This window comes from Venturia canescens, chromosome 1, assembly GCF_019457755.1.
Source record: "Venturia canescens isolate UGA chromosome 1, ASM1945775v1, whole genome shotgun sequence".
NCBI lineage: Eukaryota > Metazoa > Arthropoda > Insecta > Hymenoptera > Ichneumonidae > Venturia > Venturia canescens.
Genome location: NC_057421.1, coordinates 15,320,391 through 15,341,787, shown reverse-complemented (window position 1 = coordinate 15,341,787; position 21,397 = coordinate 15,320,391). Strand labels below are relative to the sequence as shown.

Genomic DNA, 21,397 nt, shown 5'->3' with positions numbered 1-21,397 from the left:
GTGAAATTGAACGCAAAGTTCGCGAGATATTTTCTGGTTAAACGTACAGAAAGCCGGTCATCATCACCGTACTGAGGGTTTTAAAAATTTGCGAGTAGCGCGAGACTGGCTGGCATGGGAGGAAAGTCTGCTGCGGCAGAACGAGCGTTCCAGCTTCGCAGGGCGCGATAGCATCATCCACAACTTCAGCACTTTCTTAACGGATATAGCACAGCAAGAAAATCTCCCTCGCCTGTGCACTCACGACTCCCTTCCATTTCATTTTCCTCTCTTTTTCCGCCCCACCTTCGCCCCCTGCTTTTTCCCCTAAGTCTTGTCTCCGCACACTCGTTTTTTCACCGGAAATGATATTTTAAGGACCGAGAGACGAGAGACGGAGCGAATCCCCTAAAGACCGAATCCCTCGGAGGACTCCGTTTTATTTTTAGCCGCAGAGAATTATTGTGTGTCTGCACAACGCGACATTCGGACCGAAAAGGTAATTGAATTTATATCTTTATCTTCGCTGTATAGTCATTTAAGAAGCACGAAAAAGAAGCTTTTCTCTCTGGCATCCTTGTTTTGAGGTTTCGCACGATCAATGTGCAATGAATTTACGATAAAAGTTTATTGAAATGTGGGTGCGAAGGTCTTTTTTTATATCGACGAAATATGATTTCAACACAAAATAGCTTGTCGGTTAGCGTCGGCAAATTTATAAACTAGGAGAAGGCACACTGCCTCAGAGTCGATCGAGTCCCATTGGAAGAGAATCGGAAAAACTAGCAATTATCTTCCTTTGACTCTCGAAATATGTCAACTTTTTATACTATTCGGGGGAAAAAACGTGATGCAGTTGGTAAATGGATTCAAGGCCCCGCCATAAACACTCGTGATGGGCGGAAAAACCTTTGCGCGGTGGGCACGATTACTAAAAAACTATTAATCCGAGCCATATCAAATTTATACCACTCATTTATTATAATAATAGCTAAAGCCTGGACGAAGGGTTTCGTATTTTGTGGGAAAAAATGTAACAAAAAACCGAAAATTTAGCACCTCCTTCATTTTTTGTTAAAACTTTCGCCATTTGTTTTTAAATCAAAATTTTTACAAATCCTTCGTCCAGGCCCAAGCTATTATTATCATAAATAAGTGGTATAAATTTGGTACAGATCAGATTAATAATTTTTCAGTTATCATGTCCCCCGCAACTGATGCTCAAAAAAGGTGCTACTGGAATGCAGCTGGAGTTGCGCCATTTTGAGAAACTTTTCGATAAAAAAATTGTCCAAGTGCACTAACATATGTGCCAATGAATGTCCCTCACAGTTTTACAATAAACATTTATTTTCTTGTCGGAATAAAATCAGGGAACGTTTTCGCCCACTGCATGTGTATATAAGGCCTTAAGGGTTGTGGTTGGTACAGCGAAGCACCGCTAAGCATCGTCCATGCATCATTACATACACAGACAACGTGGATTTAATGCAGAATTCACTCGATGAATTCCGAAACAGGGATTTGACTTTCATTTTCTTTTTGTCGTGTTATATCGTACGTCACTCGACGAAAAAATGCGCGAGAAAAAAGGAGGATATTGAGCGATCAATTTACGAGAGGAGGTTGTATAGGATTATGCTATCTAACTGTTCGCACTTTCATCCCTTCGTGTTTACACTTTTTCACCGTGGTAGTAAATCCCAATCGTGCTCGATTCATCGTATGGCTCTTGTAAGCACGTTCGCGTGGGTGTTTCCATATTGATACTTTGACACACGCAGCTTTCGTTCGTACGCCTTGATTCATTGTATTAACAATGGTTTTTTTTCAAAACCTTTCCAAGTATAAAATAAAAGGAAGCTGTTAATGCGTATTGGTGGATACTTCTGCATCGTCAACTAGGCAACCTTTCCAAGATCAAACCCTCAACTGCTGAATCTCTAGCTCAAACGTCTGTGACACACACGACACAATAAAAATGGGTGGAGTTTTACGAGCATCGTTCACTCATCGACGATCTTTCGTTTTCTGCGTCTGAATGAACTTCGGAATTTTGCCTTGGAAGCGATAGATATCAGCACAATTCCGACAGGAATTACTCTCACTTTAGTTAAACATGTTTGATATTCAATGAGAAATCATTTAATGGGTGTCTCGCCTAAATAACCTCGCTCAAAATTATCACGCTCAAAATAACCAACGAACAAAATAACGATGAACAAAAAAACCGATGAATAATATAACCCATTGATAAAATAACCCCGAGAATAATAATCGTCGTTTGAAATAGCCATTAAGTTTTTAATCACTGGAATATGGAGAATGATTGAAATACTCGTTTGAAACAATGATTGCGAATAAATATGAAACCCGATGCGGGATTTTCATTGCTGGATTCAAAATGCTCCATTATTATAACGTCTTTTTTGTGTGTTTATTTAGGTGTGTGTGTTCGTTATTTTGTTCGTTGGTTATTTTACCAGGTTGTTTTGAGTGAAGTTATTTAGGATGGAAATCCATTTTATGTTGATAACATATTGAGAATCTTTTTTGCTTTTGAAAAGATCCATAAATATTTCTGGGAGCAAAGCGAAAACGTTACAGCCGAATGTTGAGTAGCGTAGAATTAACTTTTAACAGTTTCGTACAAAAAGCGATGAAAACGTGAGGGACCAAGGGAGGAAAGAGAGAGAGAAAGAGAGAGCGCATGTGAAAAAATAATATGGATGCTGCAAGTGGCCGAGCCGATCGATAAAACCCCTCAAGCTCGCAGACTCCCTATGGGGAATTACTCGGATCGCCGAGACGCCCTCAGGTTGGATAACCGTTTAATATCCGCGGCATGTACAGTCTCTCGATCCCATAAATGATTCATAGTACGAAGACCACGACTATTGACAAACCTCGTTGACGTATTTTCCCGCTGCGCTATCCCGCCAATGCAGTGTCCCAAAGCGCACAAAATAAATTACAGGACAGAAGTGATTTGTTTTCGGTCACGTGAGCCATATTCCCATGTGGAATATGAATCACTGTTTAAGCACTAAATTACTTATCCCATTTAATGAAAATTGCGTAATTACAGCAAACATTTGATTAAATCGAAAGTTGATAAATTTTTATAAGGATCCAAAGAAAAACTGAACAAGCGGGGAATTTTCTCACTCATTTTTTTCAAGGATTTTTATTATTCACCTGTACCTGAAAATTAAAAGTCGTTACGAGACTAAGTTTATGGGGGAAATATGCAAAATAGGTCAAAAAGAAAAATTTTGTAAAATATCAAAATGTTTTTTTTACCTAAAAGACGCTTTAGAGCCTGAAAGGATTCAATAAAATGAAATAATAAACTCGGATTACAAAGAAAACAGTGGTGCAAAACATGTGACGGATTAACATGGACTGAATACCCACGAGGAGTTCCTTCGTAGCCGAGATTTCGAGGTGACGAAGCATGAGGTCGAGTAATTAAGACGACACTACGTTGCACTGGTGCAAACGGCCAAAACCACCTCCGAGCTGTACAGTTGGACACTTAATACCAGAGTGGTATACAAAATGTTAAACGTACAGAAGTGCATACATTGCTTGTAGCACCGCTTTGCTTCGCGCACAGACGTATGACACAGTAGACTACATAGACCGATTCAAAATAAAACCTTAATCCTTTTCACTACATTCAGAAGCAAACGTGGCGACCACAGATGAAAAGTTTTTGCATTGAGGCTTCGTTAAGAATTTCAAAGTTTTCGAATGAAATTAAAAATTCAAAAGTTCATTTTCTGGCTCACTGGCCTGACCACAGATTGAAGTCAGCGGAAAATCAACGTTTGCTAATCAGATAGAAAAAACGTTTATTTTTTTCCATCAATTGCCAACAATTTATGGAAATCTCTGGTCAGAGAAATAAACATTAACAATGACATTTCATCTTCGAATTTCATTCCCTAATTGTTTGTTGAATACTGAATACACTTTTTGAAACGTCCTGTATTCTAAAACCAGCTTCCCCATACTCTTTGTCGAGTTCTCGCTCCGCCAGACATGGATTAAGTTGGAATTCCTTCAGTTTCTGGGCTACGAGCATATATAAACTTACACCAGTGTAATACCAGCGGGAGCGCCGAAAAGCCAAAAAACCCTGAGATCGTCATTTCGGCACGATACTCTCGGATTTACTATTTTCTAACGTGGGATAAAAGACTGTTACTGGAATTAGATGATTTGCGAAATTATTTTGAAGAACTTTTGAAAGCACCGATCAATAGTCAGAGGGAATGTAATTCAAAGCTGAAAATCTGCAGTATAAAAAAGTGAAGAGTCTAAGAGAAGAGGGTTTAACCCTCGTATATACTCTTCGATTTTCAATCGAGTGTGTCTTTTTCCGAAAAATAAGATAGCCTTGCCATTCGTTTGGTCTTAAGAGATAAAACATCGAGGTTAAGTGCTTTTTCGTGTATTCAGGAGAATGGAAAGCACTTTGAAATAGGATTTGGTCCTTTCGTTTCTATTTCTGTATAAAATTTGTTTGTGAGGACTTTTTTTGCAGCTGATAAAATTTGCTATTGATTAAAAAACGTTGCTGTTGGATTCGCAGTGGATTTTTATTTCAAAATTTCGTAAATGAATTATGGCATTGATGAGATTAAAGAGAGACTTTATATCCATCGGCGAACTCGCGGTTTCTCGTGGACGATTTAAAAGCAAACATCCTTGGGGGTTTGTCGCAAGGGATCAGTCACGACAAAGGAAAATAGAGAGCAGATTAAATGCGCCACGATCATGGTAATTTAGACCGCTGATTCTCGAGAGGATAGAAAAACGTCTACGTCCTATAAAGTATGTAAAAAGGGGAGAAAATTGACGGTGCGAGGATGTCGAGGGTAGATCAAGGTGCGAAACATGGTTAATGGCTGAAGTAGAAGGTTTGATTGACTGCGCACTAAGCCCGAGGGCGAAGCTTCGTACTCGCATGGGCTCGAAGGATCTTGATAGGTGTACGGTGTACAATGTGCATCCAACTTGGTCTACCAAAACTTCATACACATCGATCCATCAACCTCCGAATCGCATGCAACTCCATTCTTCACCAAGTTCGTAATATCACACTGAGAGGTAACTAGAGAAGCTGCAATCGAGAATGAAGCATGTTTTACAATATTCAGGCTCACTTTTCTCCCTACAACCGCGAAGTATGAGACTTTTTACCATGGACTGAAAATGTAGACTAACGAAACAGCACTTTTTAAACCTCAAGTTATTTCGTTGGCGAAAGTTCACAGCGGGATTTTTAGTCGTAAAAAGTAAATCTGTGAACTTTCTTATCAGCTACAAGAATTAGCAAGAGTTGCTGGAAGCGAAATGGAAAGTGGTAGCTTCGGTCGTAAGTAAATCAGTGCAGTTTAGAAACAACAGAACAAATTATTTGCTTTTATTTTGATTAATAGGACGAAAATACAGCGTGTAAACTCCAGACATCTTGAGCAATGATCCACGATTAATATTTTCCATTAGGAAAATACCATTCTTGGTGTATGCAAAAAGTATGGTTACTCAGAGATGCGCACTGCAGATGCAATTTCTCATGAATGATTTACGAGGGATCCAAGTTTGTCAGAGTTCTTTGTATCAAGTGAACGAATAAAAAAAAGAGAGAGAGAGAGAGAAAGAGAGATGGGACTAAATCGAAGAAAAGAAAAGTTGAGGATGAGGACACTGCGTTTGAGAAACTGCACGATTGATATGACTCATGGACATTGTAAATGGCCGGGTGTGTTTTGTAAATACGAAGAACCTTAAGGTAATTTGTCTTAGGACCTCATGGTAGTGAATTATAGTCGAGAAACGAGCGACCCGAGGGAACTTTCGAGCCACGCATCGTCAATTTCTCGAGAAATCCACAAACCCGTGATATACATAAATCTCAACAATTTCGTCTCCTTAGAACCAGCTTCCCTTCGTATGTGTGCTAACCCTACGATTTTTCTTCGGGTTCTTTAGAACCACACTGTCGTATAATCATGTCCTCCAATGAACCTTCCACTCTGATCGATGTTACTCATTCATTGTTTTCAGCCAATGAATAAAAAGATTTGTTTTTGAATTAGGAAGTTTTATGCCAATTTCGAATGCTCACATTCCGATTCGGTGGCGTGATATATTTCACGTGGATCGAAGGAATCATGAATTTTGTCGAATTCTTTACCCGAAAGAGATGTCATTGAGACAGTTCAGAATTCGAGCATGAATAACTGCTGACACGATGATTCATTTTCCTCACTGGATACTCACCTGGAACAGAAAAAAGTACCAATAATTAAAATAACCTCAAATGATTCATTAGAAATGATAAACTTCGGGGCAACTTGAAAATTTGGTATTATTAAAAATGATTTATAAGAAGTTAGCGCAGAATTGTTCCATTCAAGATTTACGAACATCATTTTTCATCAGTTACTAATTACGAGTTCAAACAGGAAAGTAAACCACCGGGAAAAATTCACGGCTCATGAAATGTAATGAAAAATAAAAAGAGCGCCTGGGGTTGATACCGCTGAAAAATGCGAGTTGACGAGGCAAAAGTTTGAGGTCTGGTAAAAGGCGACAGCTGAATGTGCCAGCTACGGGAAGGGCGGATGTTGATAAAACATGGGGGTGAATGTCTCGCTTGTTCCGGAGCTTCAACTACGCGTTATGTGCCCAATGGGCTAACGCTTGGAAAAGGCCTTTGTGGATGAATGTTCTCATGCATGGATTGAAACCATGAGGGTGAATCTGAACACGAATGGACCCCGGATTCGTGCGGCACACCGCCCAAAGATGCATCGTTGTGTGACTAGCATGAAAGCCTTTGTGCCTCACGTACCAACGGAGCAGATCCTTGCTGATCACACTGTCACCTCGTAAAGTAAGTAGTCGCGTACGCCACGATAACACGATAATTTGGCCTGTTTTGCCTCGTTTTTGACCCCATTCGGGACGCTCCATCTCACAGAATGTCCTGATTGATCGGCTCTACCTTCATCCGTAAATTTAGCCATAAAATAATTGACTCTGGAACGCAATTGAAATGGAATTGGAAAGCTCATATTTCGAGAAGCCATTCCGTTGATATTTACTGTTAAACAGCAAAAGCTTTTCGAGGGGTTTGATTACATTTATGCGCGGCATTAAAGTCACATTAATGCTTCGTACACGTACACGGAAATCAAATATAACGAAGAATTACGAAGAGCCTTGCTCTCTCTGATTGTGAACATCACGTTGGAATTTCGCGAGCATTCCAAAATCAGTGGACGAGGTTTCAATGGCCACGAGAATACGAGAAATAGAGAAACACAGCGCTCAAATAACTTTGCAATTTCTATCCCCAACGAGCGATACATCAAAGAGCTCATGCTGGTATGGTGGTCGACAGTTACTGTGATAGCCAATTCTACATTTTCTCGGCCTGATGATCCTCCAACCAGAACTTCCATTAGCGAGACCGCCGCTTGCGTAATAACACGAATATGCATACTTGGCGATTCATCATCACTGGCCAAAAAAACATACTTCAATTAATTCATCGATCATTCAATTATGCATTCCATTTACGAAATTTTGCATCGAGAATTCCCGAGTGTTGAATATCCAGAATAAATGTGATCATTTTCAACCATTGACAATTGTGCGATTTTGCTGTTGATATGTTATTTTACTACAAAGCATTTTCAGTATCAATTTCACTGTAATGAAAATTTTCATCGTCAAGGTAATTGTTGACATGAAAAAATTAACCTCTTTGAAGCGAGAGCTGTTCTCTGGAAAGAGACGCCACCAGTGAGTCCAGTGTGAATGCTTCGTCATACTTTTTTTTTATGTTTTCTGATAGCTCTTAATCTTCTTAAGCAATTTAGAAGTTAATGAAAAATATTTTCAAATAAGTGGCGATATTTTTGAGTGCATGAGTGCTAAAATTTCGTATTTTTGGATCATTCCTCGGAAACAGTTGGTGTGGAGAGTGGAAAACACACAATCGCTTCGACTCCCAGGCCACTCGATAATTCAAACGACGAAATCCGGAATTTGGAGCTGATCCAACGATCACTGGAATATTCGAGGAGAATACGAGGTCGCGAAATACAGACCTAACCCTCTCCGAAACACTCTGTCCTGGAATGCAAGTTTATAGAACGGTAAATAATGTAGTACACGCTGACTGAATGACGGATCAACCTTGACTAACTCAGACAGGATTTATGGTTAAAAAAATTTATTGGAGCAGCGAAGTGTCACATTGAGGGGTGCCGATTCCGTATACGATCGTCACCGACCTATAAACTGTCAAACAAGCACGAACGGTTTGGCATGCAACAAACCCCGCACATTAATTCGAACCGAGGATATTGAAGATCAATTGACATCTTCCATGACATCAAGTTCCCCATCGATACAAATTTTTTAAGAGGTTAAAATAAGAAAAATGAAGCAAATATAGCGAGCGAAAAGTTTTCATGTTCCTATAATTCTTCAGTATCAGTAAAAAATATGCTGAAGTAGCATTTTTGTAAATTTATTCTGCAAGCTTTAGCAAGAATCGCATCGGTGGGTAAGAAGTAGTTTCGTGATGAATAGTACCACATTTGATTTCGAACACGAAAACGTTTGATTCGCTTCTTACAACAGCGTTCATGGAGGCACCAAAGTTTCATTTCCGGCATGTTTTTATTCATCGTGTTCGACAGTAAATATTAATTGTTCAGGGAAAAAGAGGCTAAAGAATTTTCTTTCGACATTGGCGACAGCTCACCGAATATTGAACGTGATATTTGTTGATCACATCATCACGCCGTACAATTTGTCATATTTTTCTATTAGAAACCGATCGTATGGTTTCCTTCTCTCGAAAGACTTAAAAGAAGCCAGGAAGTATGGAATTGATCATTTGCTTGATAAATCTTCAATCTTTCTCCCTCGCTTAATCCTTTATTCTTCATACTCTCGAGGTTTATTAACAAAGGCTGCCTTAATACGAACAAGTTCTTGCTTCCTGTTCTTTTAAGTTGCCTCCATTTTGACAGTATATTGAGATCAAAGTGAGGTTGTACCGCGAGTGCATCAGCACTGCTGAAGGGGTCGTTGAGTGGCGTGTATGTAGGTTAAGCTGATTGAGGATTATGTGAGGATTACGTTAGATTCTCTCCCTCTTTCGGCCCTCGTCACTAAGAGAATTAGGTTGAATGCTTATCGTGCATGGGTAGTCACCATGTGCGAATCACTTAAGCATTTCAGTTGCACCGAATATCTGTGCTCATAAATTATAAAGAAAGTAGAGCAATGAAAATAATTGCCTTTTTCATCCGATTCGTAATTACGCTGAAGTTGCGAATTCTCGATGTCACATATGGGAATATAGAGCGAAATAACTTGAGGCTCATGCTAATTTTAAGGCAGACAAGTACTATGGATGACGCTGAAGTTTCCAACGTTGGAGTCCAAAGAAATGATCGAAAAAAAATTTCCAATAATTCCAGTAATTCTCCTATTTTGTTCCCTGCCAAATTTGCGATTTGTAGTTTTTCAAGCTGCACCAACGATTCGTGAAATAAATAATTGGTGAATTAAAAACATTTTTTTTTCGTTCATTTCGTTGGACTCCAACGTTGGAAACTTCAGCGTCGTTACTATGGTGACTTGCGTCATACAGTAATGGAAGTAAGCGTGATTCAGAAATTCACAATATTTCAAAATCAAGTCAGAATATGACGAAAAGAAAAATGGACCCAAGAATTTTTCATGTTTCAGCCCATGTAAGGGAGTCCCACTCCGGCCATTTCCCAGATAAGGACTCCGCTATACTTAAGGATGTACAGACGCGAGAGCTGTTTTTAGATAACACTCTAATTGTTTCATGTCTTACAAATCCAAGATTTCTTTTCTATGTCTGTGAAATTTCAAAACCCCTTATCGACTGTTTACTTGAAATATCAACAGTCGGAAAGTACAGAAATTAACATGTCGCTTATGGCCACGTTGACTTACTGGCCCCTTCAACCATCTTCAACTCAAAATTTCATATATTTCTAAATTAGATGTCAAAGATTAAAACCATTATTTGTATGAATTGAATCACGCGGAATCTAATGGTACGTTAAAAAAGGAGGGTCAACGGCCATCTGAATTAGAAATATTGAATTGCAGACGACAAATTGTTGCAGAATCTTGAAATTTTGCAGGCCCATACGTCACTTGTCTATAGCGCAACTTATGTCATATTGTCAATGGAAATGACACTGTCTTTTTTAGGGTTATAGATGGTGATCTCTGATCCAATCTGTCAACTGACTACGTTCAACTTTGTCAAACGTTGCCTTTTCGCAATGTACTATCGAATCATGTGAAAGACTCGGAATGAAATATGTTCTGCAATGAATTCAACTTAAACATTATTTACGATTAAAAAATTAAGATAACACTTTTTTACTAATATTGTGCATTATATGAATGACTCGGCTAATTCTTTTAAAAAAATATGGAAAGACTGTCAACTGACTAGTACGACACACATACATCCTTAAAAAAAATTTTTTTACAGAGGTTAACTTTGCCTCATCATAGCTCCTATTATTCCCTTTGCAGTAATTTTGTGATTACTTTTCATTGTCCTCGTCCTGGGTACGTTCCAGTAAAGATATTTCTCGATGAATTTTCTTTTTTTATTATTAAAAAAAAAAGTGGGATTGCTTTTATCTCAGACTTCGTGGTATGGACGATTTTTTCCTACCCTTCCCGTGTTACTGTTGGGAGGATTAGTTATGCATGTTGATTATACGTAATTTCACAGGCTATAATTGGTTGAACGTTATCTCCAATGAAAGCTTCATACATATCTCATATATCGATTCGACCTGTTTAACTGTTTCGAGTACTTTTGCAGCCAGTTTCATTATGCAAGCTAATTCCAATTAAGATACGCTAGGAAAATTCATCGCGAATGCAGGAGCTCAAAGAAGAGGAAATTAAGGATCAATGATACATGTCGATTTGCTAAATGGTTTCTGCGAAGGAGTTTTTTTTACAAGGAATCGTATTAAAACGAAACATAAAGCGGGCCGTTGGGATATTTTTTCTACCTCTTTTATTCAGGAAATGAAATGGGATTGAATTCTATCTGCGGCGGATTGAACGATCACAAGGGATGGAAAAAATTGAATGGCGCTTCTTTTTTTTCTACAATTTGGCATTTCGAGTGCTATGGAGTGTACAAATACTGAGGCACTACCGAGTAAGTGAGCCAAGAGAATCGGTTGAAAAAATAAAATAAAATAAAATGTTTTGACTACAGAATATTAAACTCAGTCCGTCACTGGCATTTTAAAACGATGTTTCCATAGATACGAGTCAACTCGAGTGTTTTCCATCATCGTGCACCAAATAAAAATGAAAATTCTTCTAGTGTGGATTCACACGGTTTACGACGCTTCTTGTGCCAAAATGAACTTGACTCAGAATTATGGAGCAGGCAGCGATTCAAATTCGCAGAAATGTAGAAAAGCGTAAGCAAAAAAGGGATGCTGCTGAGCTTACGTACTTGCTATATTCACTTCTTTTTTCTCGTTATCTCTGTACTACGATTGTTGCTATTCCATGCTATAATAGTATGTGTCCTGGCCATGTTTCGACGTCGAGTAAGCGCCACAGCTCACGTACCACTGTCGTACTCGTAAAGTGGCACGATACACGGAACATTGGGTCCGCGTATAGTCACAGTCACGCGTCCTTTTTTTATCTCTTTTGTACAAATGTCGTACTTGTTGCCGTTGCTTTATTTTTCATGTTTTTTTTTTCATTTTCGTGTTGCGCTAAAAACACACTGTTCTATCCACCGGGTTGGATCACAGTTAACAATGATATTCTTGATAAAATACTATTTATTATTCTCTCTACTTTATTTCACTGCGTAGAAAAATTTACCAAGAAAAAGCAGGTCGGACCTTTATTCTCACCGAAACATGACGAGATAAAACGGTTTTATGATGGAAAGACCCTTTTCTTCTTTGTTTTCACTAGACCTTTACATTTCTTCATATTTTTGCACGCAGTGAAAAAATATTGACTGGGCATTGTTTTATCAAATAACTTTTGACTTTAATATTGCAATTCATTGCTCTTATAACCTCGTAAAAACAATACATTAATCTACACCGAGTTGACGTTTGGGATGTTCCCTCGGATTTTTTGCGAATTGGAATTGGAGCACTTGAAATTTGGACTGATTCCTAATTTCGGAGAAATCGCGATTATATAGGAAATGCTTCTGCCATTTATCCAACTTCTATCGTTAATATCCTTTTTAAGCATTCGGTAAGCCTTTATTTTTATCGTCGCTATGGATTCCTTACATTTTTTTCTATCTGCCAGACAGTTTGTATCAGGAATTTAGAATCATTTAGCATATGGATTGTTGAATAGAAATGTGGTGATGATGGAATCTCCATAAGCTCCCGCATAAATTTTACGATTTTTTAAGTTTTGATTCTTTATCAAATGTTCGATAACCTGACCTCAAATGTCGCCAATCTATTCGCATGCACTTTCACCTTATTGTAACTTAAAATCAGTTATTTGTAGAATAATCAGGTTCGTGAAAGGAATACCTTAACGAATATTTCTGAAGTTTTGTTTCAAAACGTTCCAGTTTTAAAATGTGCAGATGTTTAACGAAATATAATTTTGACTGATCTCAAAGTGATTCCATTTAGTCTCAACAACAAAAACATCCAGATCGCTGACATTTCAAGAAATTTAAAAAAGCTCGTATTATTTTTGAATTACAGAATATCTTCATTTATATTTTGAATCATTCATCACCGATGCATCGATCGATTTTATCGTGAATTTATACGATAAAGCTTGCATAGAAAATGGTGAATAGATAGCACCGGATCTTCACTCCGCTCTGGAGTATCGGATACCGATAAGAGTCAAACGCTCTCCAATTGTCTATTGAATTAGCATTTTTCCTTTTGTCGAAGATTGAAGTTCGATTCGACTATCCGCACCTGTCCAAAGCGAAGTTTCTGTAGCATTTTGAAACTAACAATATTCAAAGACGTTTGCATCTTCCGAGTGTCTGTCCATTTGTCAGCGAATTTTCAGAACCGAAGAGAAACACGGACGTTCGGATTGCGAATGCGTTTACGATGGGATCATCTCAGATTGTTCGTTCGTGACTACAATACAGAAATATGTTTAGTGTTTATCTTCGAACATGCTCCGCGACCCACATAGCATGAACAATAAATTGTTTGTCGATGCGATATCCTCGGTAGCAATAATGTTGCTGTTATCCGATCAAAACATTTCTCGAACGGATATACTCTCCATGGATATTACAGTTTATGCGAGTGAACCATACAACCTAGACACATGCTCACCGACGCGATTTAACGTCCTTTTACGTGCTGTCTATCCTGTACCACATCCCGAGTACCGGGTGTCCCACTGCGAACGCTCAATTTCACAGGATGAGCTCAGAAACGAAGTACAAATCCGGAATCGTCGTGACAATTTCGATGGTGTAAACGATACGAGAAAAATCTACAGAAAAGTCATCATTGGGACATCCGGAGTTTGGATTTCGTTCTGAAGTTGAAATTGCGGTTCAGATCTTTCTGGGGAAGGAACACCCTGTACTTGGCTATGGAAAGCGGATACATGCAAATATACGGAGTACATGATTTTTCCGATGAATGTACGAGAATGATTTTTCAACGGATCACTCTATATACCGGTAGAAAATGCGTGCTCCAAAGCTGGAATAAGCCTCGTACGTTGTATGGTTTTCCCGATAATCTTCACAAACTTGCTATTTTATGGGAGCGTTGGTGAACGGCGAGCCAGAGCTAGGATCGCGGCGAAAATTTAGCGATCGTTATTAACGCACGAATCTTCGGTTTGTTTCACGATTTTTTTAGTTAGTTTGAAGAAGGAAGACTCTGGAATTCTTTGAGGGATCGATGCGAATCAAGGAGTTGTTCTAAGGTTTTCAAAACAACTGCAAAAAATTGAAAATGCTTTTCATTACGTTGAGAGTTTGCCATGTTTTTTTGCGATTGGTAACGTTCTTAAAACGTAGCATCTTCGATGAGAATTTCTCGTCGCAATGCGCACGGAAGTTATTTGATTCTTGATGAAGTAAACCACCGGAATCTTCCTAGCCGGAGGAAATTGCGTCGCGTATCCTTATCGCGCGCCTCCGCTCGATCGTTGATCTTAAGGAAGTTCCGAAAGAATCCAATGATTTTCCATTCGTAAAGAAGTTTCTCATTTTCACAGGTATGGGCTGCGAGGGCGAAGTCGTGCAAGCCGGAAGAGACGGAATTTCCGCTATTTTCAATCCTTCGTGACATTCTCCGAGATTACAAGAACGAGATTTTCGATATGAAGCAATGAGTTATTTAGAATACGCACAATAGAAATGTCGAATTTTCACACAAAACCAAATTCTAGTGCGTTAGGGTAATTTTAATTGTCAACTCTGGCATGGAATTTAGTTGGGAATTCTTCCAGCGTATTCCCAAAGTCGCCTTTATTTTCAGGAAAAAAATACTCAGCATGCAACCGAAGGGACTACGGACATCGACGAATCACGGACCGCTTCGTGTTCGCGATACTCGATACCCTTGCGAGAATCCGTAAGCTTTTATTAGTGAGATTTCGGTTAATGAGAGACCTCCGAAACGAGACAGGCATGAAACAACAAGAACAAGAATCAAGAATAGAAATCCAAGGGATTTTTCGATCACGCGAGGTGACAAAATAACTCCATGAAAAGTTTAAATGTGCCCTCTTGTTTGTCAGGGGGTTTTATAACGGTAACAAAATACTTGCGCAGTGTTTTTCAAAGGGAGAAATTTGAGTAGCAAAAATAATGGAGTGAAATTTGGAGAAGTTCCTCCACGAATTTTTTTCTTCCCACAGTTTTCTTTCCTCTTTTTATTTGCGAGACCGTCCTTTTTTCGCATTTTTATATCATTGACGAATCGCCGATTTCACAGAAGAGAGAGAGGTCCGAATATCCACAAAAGGAGAAAGCCAGAAGATCAAATAAAAATGGAACGAAGGATGTCGAACATGCATCGAAAGATGATAACGTTGACAACGGTCTGTACAGAAGGGAAACTACAAATGCTCTTTGAAATTGTATCAAAAAGCCAGGAAACTTTTTCGTATGATGGACAAGCAATTTTCAAAGTCACAATAGAGTAAATGTAATAATACAAAAGGAAATTGTGAACACCTTTGTCCTCAGAGACTGTTTTACCCCGGTTTACTTGTGAACTGCATCTCTTTGTTACCCTTTTCCCGGATATGTTGAAGTACAATCGCGCTTACGAGTATTGGATCTGGTGTTAAATTACAGTTTTACCAACACTCGTGTTCACTCGGCTCCAATTTACCTTGATGGAAATCCATTTCCTCTCATATACGCTTTCTCATATATTTTTTCTACCATCGCAACTTTCATCCGACTCGCCAAGCAATTAACCCTTGACCCTTCATGTACTTCAGACACTTCAGATTTATTGAACTACATGCGATATTGAATTATCAAAAAACTTCACACTATTCCAAGTTACTAACTCTCGTTGATATTTCATTTTCTTATTCTATGAGAAACTCATCTCGAAAAGTCACCAACTTGTCTGGAGAGATCGAGTTTCAATTTGCTATAATTAGAAGAAAAGGATTCGTTAATAAGCCTTACCATTGATGCTTGTAAACGAACATGAAAAAGTGAAGCAATTCATTATTATTTTTACCCAGAGACTCGGCTTGTGTGAGATATTTATATGATCGCGAAAATTCAGGTCGATCGAACCGCTGTGCCCCCATTCAAGTGATTAGTTGTAAAAACAATATGAATTTCTCGGTGAATCGTGTTCACATATATTCGATGGAAGAAAAATGCGGAAAATAAGCTCTCCTCGTACCTCGCAGTAGCGTCTATATTATTTGTTTATACGGGAATGCGTACCAAGCCCTACGAGAGCTTTGAATAATAGAGTGGCGCGCTTGCTTGATGTGTATACGCAAGGGTTGCAAGAAACTAAAAGAAAAGCAAGTGGCGTGGAGAAGGAGGGAAAGGGGATAACTTTAGCATGAATGCAGGCCTGGATTCTGGGTCAAAGATGCTTTACGAGATGCGGACTGCATTTCTGTTTCGTAGTTTTTCTTTTTTTTTTCTCGTATTTCATATAACACTACAAGCTTATAGGTATATAATCGAGAAAACTATCGTCGTTCGCGATACAATAGAATTCAACGGATACGAAGAAAGCTGTTGGGAGCTTCATCCGCCGAGGAATGAACATTCCGCCATCATTTTCTTTTCATTACGTCGCTCTTCGTGAAATTGTTTTCCATTGTTTCAATGGACTGAAAGAAGACCTTCGGTGCTGTCATTCTTGATATAATTATAATACTTCAACGGTTCGTGGAATGACAATATGAATGAGATTCGAAAGCTTCCGAGTGATGTACCTACTCGTGAAAACGGATTTTTTCATGAGACCGTTTATATCTCATTTCTATTTCATCGTTTTTTGAAGGAACGAGTTTGCTTGTAGAAAAAATAAAAAAGAATAACCAAACGCCTTTACGCATAGTTGTTTTTCGCATTATTTATGGGCTTTTTTACAACGATTTTCTTGCGAGACTCAAAGCGTACCTAAACTCAGCTGTAACTCGAGACACGAAACCGAAGTAACCTTCGAGACAGTCTCAAATAGCTGTAAAGTGGCTGAGCATACCCTGATTGTTACCTTGAGAGAATTCCAACATCCAATGGCTCAAGGCTCCGAAACTTGACTCCAAAATTCATACTTTTCTATATATTTTTGTCAAGGTTTTTCGAAAATTAAAGACCAAGAGGTTCGACACCATTTTCAGAGCGATGCAAAGAAAAATATATTTTTTTTCAAAATAAATTGGCCATTTTCAAATGAAAACTGCACTGTGTCTTCTTACACTGAAAATAATAATGTGTACTAAAAAATCTATGCTATGCAACACTGTTTTTTCCATTCAAAAGGGAAATATGCAAAATTTCTGAAACTTCGAAATTCTTTCGTTATAAATGAATGGAACTGTCATTACGAATTCCATAGATCGCAATGGCAATTTGTCCTGCAGTTTATATCCGCGGTTGCAATATTTACACTCGTATAAAAGTCGCGTACGTATATATGAAAGAGGATCGTATTGTCGTTCGCGAATTGAACAATGGACGCGACAATACTATGTTAAAAGTCGTCTTATATTCTTCACGGAAACGTCTACGTGACGAGAACTCTCGATTTTTCACGAATCCTATCTACCACGAAGATCCTCTACCTATAAAGTTTCAAATACGAAGTTGTACCTTTTGAAATTCATATCATTTTTCGCTGTAGCAAATGTGCTCGAGTTTGAAAGATGCTCGAACGTCAAGTGACATTTTATATGCATAATTTCTCGAACCCAACATTTTTTTTGGCATCTGAGAAGTGCTCGCGGTTAATCAACACTTTCGATTTTTCCTTCACCTCAAATGTATGGATTTTTAAAGAAAAATCAAAAGATCGCGGTTCCAAAAAATACAGAACATTTTTGGCACATTCCATTCAAACGAGCTCATTAAACGACCAGCGAAAGATTGATCTGCGAATGATTATTTGAATACCAAATAATCTTGATCGAATAATAACGTAACTTTGGTCATCGCGTTGCAAAAGTTATATGTCGAAGGGCCAATCGGATTATGGAAGAGAATACGATAACATGCATGTAACTGGGTCGGGGAGCAAGAGTTGAACTATTAGCATTTATATGAGCACCAGTCACGTCGAAAATACCCGAATGCAAATCGCACCCCCATTAAAACCGTGTCACGTAAATCGAGCACATGTTACGTGCGCGTGAACCCACCGTCGTCTCAACCAACGGAAAAGCGATGAACAATATATTTTCGTTCAAATAACCAACGAAATTTGAAGGGAACGACACCGATGAATCAACCGACTGAGACAAAACGACGATACGGATACTGTTGCATCCATGAAGTCAGAATTATTTCAGAACTCTTTCGACTCCTTCGAGACATCAGAGCTCACACTTTCTCATCAACGATTTTTCTGTAATGTCCGAAATATCAGTGTCATCCGATGGATTTGATCATCGACCTGAATACTTTGGTCGGACGATAAAAAGCAATGGATTCCCTCAACGTTTTTTAGGAGTCGTGCGATTCACCGAAGAAGCTGAGTCGCAAAAGTTTCTCGATGACACAACCGAACCACCGCAGTTCCGATCCTCCTACTCGAAGAAATCAAGTATTTAACAAAAAATTCCAATTTCCTCATAGAATTTATATTGATTCAGAATCATCCTGAACCTCCATCCGGAGGTTTTGTATCGAATCATGCTGACCAGAATTACGAGCATTCGTTAAGCTGTAGGGGATGTGGAATGTGGCAATGGAACGTGATCATTCAATTGAAGGCAAAACCTAATATCTTGGGGCAAAGTCCAATGAATCGTGACCGTAGTGGCAGCTGTTGCTCGGGTCGTCCAGCCTCCCAGCGGCGTATCCATACCAAGTACCAAGTGTTTCAACTGTACATTGCAATCAGATGTACATAACTGATGTGAGGGGTGTCCCAGAAATTATACGTACGCGACGGGATTGTTGCAATATCGATGGAATTCTCAAGAGAACAGTTATTGCGGCGTTTTTTCCCTCACACGTGGCTTCAACGGAACATTGGTAGAATTGCGATTGCTAATCCGGTGTTCGAATAAAAAAAGTGAGCGTAGCAAGCACAGTTGGCCAAATGAAGCTTCATCATAAATGAATTAATATCTGATGAAATATACGAAGGAGATAAAAGTGCCAGAATGATTAATTGTTCCTCCCAACTTTGACGACTTGCACTCTTTGTAAATTATACTCGCTCTTCTCACGAATCTCCCAGTCCGCTCGTCCTACACGTGTGTCAGTAAGGCGGTCTTGGACAGATAAATGTGTATACCGGACAAGCAAGATATCCTGCTGGCCACAAAACGGACATAATACGAGCAATGTTATCCCCTCGCAAAAGCGTTTCCCTGGCGATAGCAGAGCGCTAGGAATGACGCTGGGAAAGGCACCATTTACATGGCTCACAAATACGCTTTCTCGGTGCTCCTTCCTCGTGGCTAACTCCACTTTCGAGTTACGTCGTGGCGAAATAGCCTCTCCACTGTCTCCACGACTGGTAAATGCGCTACTTCGATTCAGCCAACAACCACCCTCGTAAAATAACCCCATCCAACTTGCCTTGGATTCATCTTGTATCTCAACTGGCCGAAACTATCGCGAAAACACGTTTCCCAAGGCTTTGAACTTTCAGGTTTTCAGGTGCTGGCTCAATTATTGCGGCATGAAGCAAGTAAATTAATCTGGTGACTTCATTATTTTGAGCTTTTCATTCGCAGATTCACAGTTTTCGTAGATTCTAAAGTCCCAGCAAAATTGAAGATGAAAAAAAAAAAAGAAACTGGTCAAGAGCAGACTTCCAGGAACGATCGATGAAGAATCGACATTCATTTTCCTCGAATCCTGATTTGAACGTCTCCGTGCAACCTTGACACTCAAAACTTCCAAGCCGTTGTGCCACTCCGCACTATTATCTTGTCTCTCAAATGGCAACATTCAGGAAATACCTGTTTTCAAGTCCAAGCAATTCGACCACTGCGTATCGGAAATATGCCTGACAAGTAACTATTTTACTGTCAAGTTAGAGAAAACGTGACCTTGTGAAAAAATGGTTACTCTTCAATCGTGATTGTCGTGGCGTCTGGCTCCTGATAAGCATCATACCATAATCTTTCCATATTCACGTTTCTCACGGAGTATAGATTTTTCGTCAGCATGTAGGCAAAAGTTCGGGGTTAACGCCCTTGGGAAATTGCACGGACACGATATCCTGCACGGAGTTTCCTACGGTATATATTTACGGAGTACATATACTTATGTGTAAAATAATGCCTACCGGCAGTAAAACCGATGACTAACGTGCATGGTCATCGTACCTCGAGCATAGCCAGTTTTTCAATTTTTATACGGTCGTTCATGAACTTCCCACAGCTTAAATATGTGCAAAAAATCGATCAACGAGCCCGCAGAAAGGCTTAATCGAACGGCCGGAATGGGGCTCGATTCTTTCAACGATTAAAGAACGTCGAAACTTATTTCGAATTCATCGACAATTTTACTTCATTCTCGTCCAGTTTGATGAAAATTTTTCATAGAATTCTAAAGTCTGACGCACGAACAAGCGATCCCCGCAATTTTGGTCAAGTCCATCCCGATGAGTTCTCGTCGTTCGATATCGAAGTACCGGAATCCATCGAAACGAGTTGAAATACGTGGGTTTGCATAATACTGAGAATCTTCGTAGGAGTCCGCCGACCGAAATTCGTGAGAGTAATTTGAGGCAAAGGTCGTCTCATTTCTAATTGCAAACAATGACTGTGAGTGTGCCGCATGAAAGTTAATTGGGTAATGTTTTACTGCGCGCACCGCTCGCGCGGCGTGTACTTTAGAGTTATGGGTTTCGAAGTACCAGCTGTGCACTTTAGATAATAATGAGAGTAGTAACAATAATAATAATGGGGGAGGGGATTTTTTTACCGTTTTACCAAGCCAGGATGCAAGTTGCTCCTTCGGTAATAATAACGGGGCAATGTCTGTTTTCCTATCGCGTGGCGGAGAAACAAGAAGAAGAAGAAGAAGAAGAAAAAAAGCAGATGATGGAGTTGATCAACCCAGGAAAAAAGTACGACAGTTACAAAGACTCGGAGAAATTGTTATCACTATTATTACTCCCTCGGATGGACAAAAAATTATGAAAATATTTTCATTCAATTACAATCCTCAACGGATGAGTTTTGACGCTCGCTGAATAACTTGTTGAACTTTAAAGTTTTTAATTCTGAATTACGATTATATGTGAAAAACTGAATGCAGACTGTCAGTCGTGAGATAGAGAGTGCCTCCTATGAGTCAGAACGATATCTCAGAATATCATCGCTACAAAAATAAAGCGCCCTATAGTGATGTCTCATAATAACCAACTTCATACTTTCTCTATACTTATAGATCAAGTTTTCAAATACGTTTGTACAGGTGAGATGAAAGCACCCATCGCAGCTACGGCTGCTGTTACCGATAGATATTACGCCTGGCCTCGTTTCTCGATACCTTTCACTTCGCTACTCAACCCCCACCCTTCGCGCTTCTCTTCCGTCAACGTCGATAAGTCGACAGTGGAAAAATATTGCATTTCGAGGATATAAAAGCGGACTTTTCTCAACCCGGAGAGTCTCTTCGAACATCCAGCCTGCGTCT

General features: G+C 39.2%; 1 protein-coding gene across 5 annotated transcripts in view; it reads right to left on the bottom strand.

Moving 5' to 3' along the window:
• Tsp26A (Tetraspanin 26A) overlaps positions 1 to 21,397 on the bottom strand; it is a 91,525-nt gene that overhangs the window by 36,338 nt on the left and 33,790 nt on the right. The gene's annotated exons all lie outside the window — the stretch shown is intronic.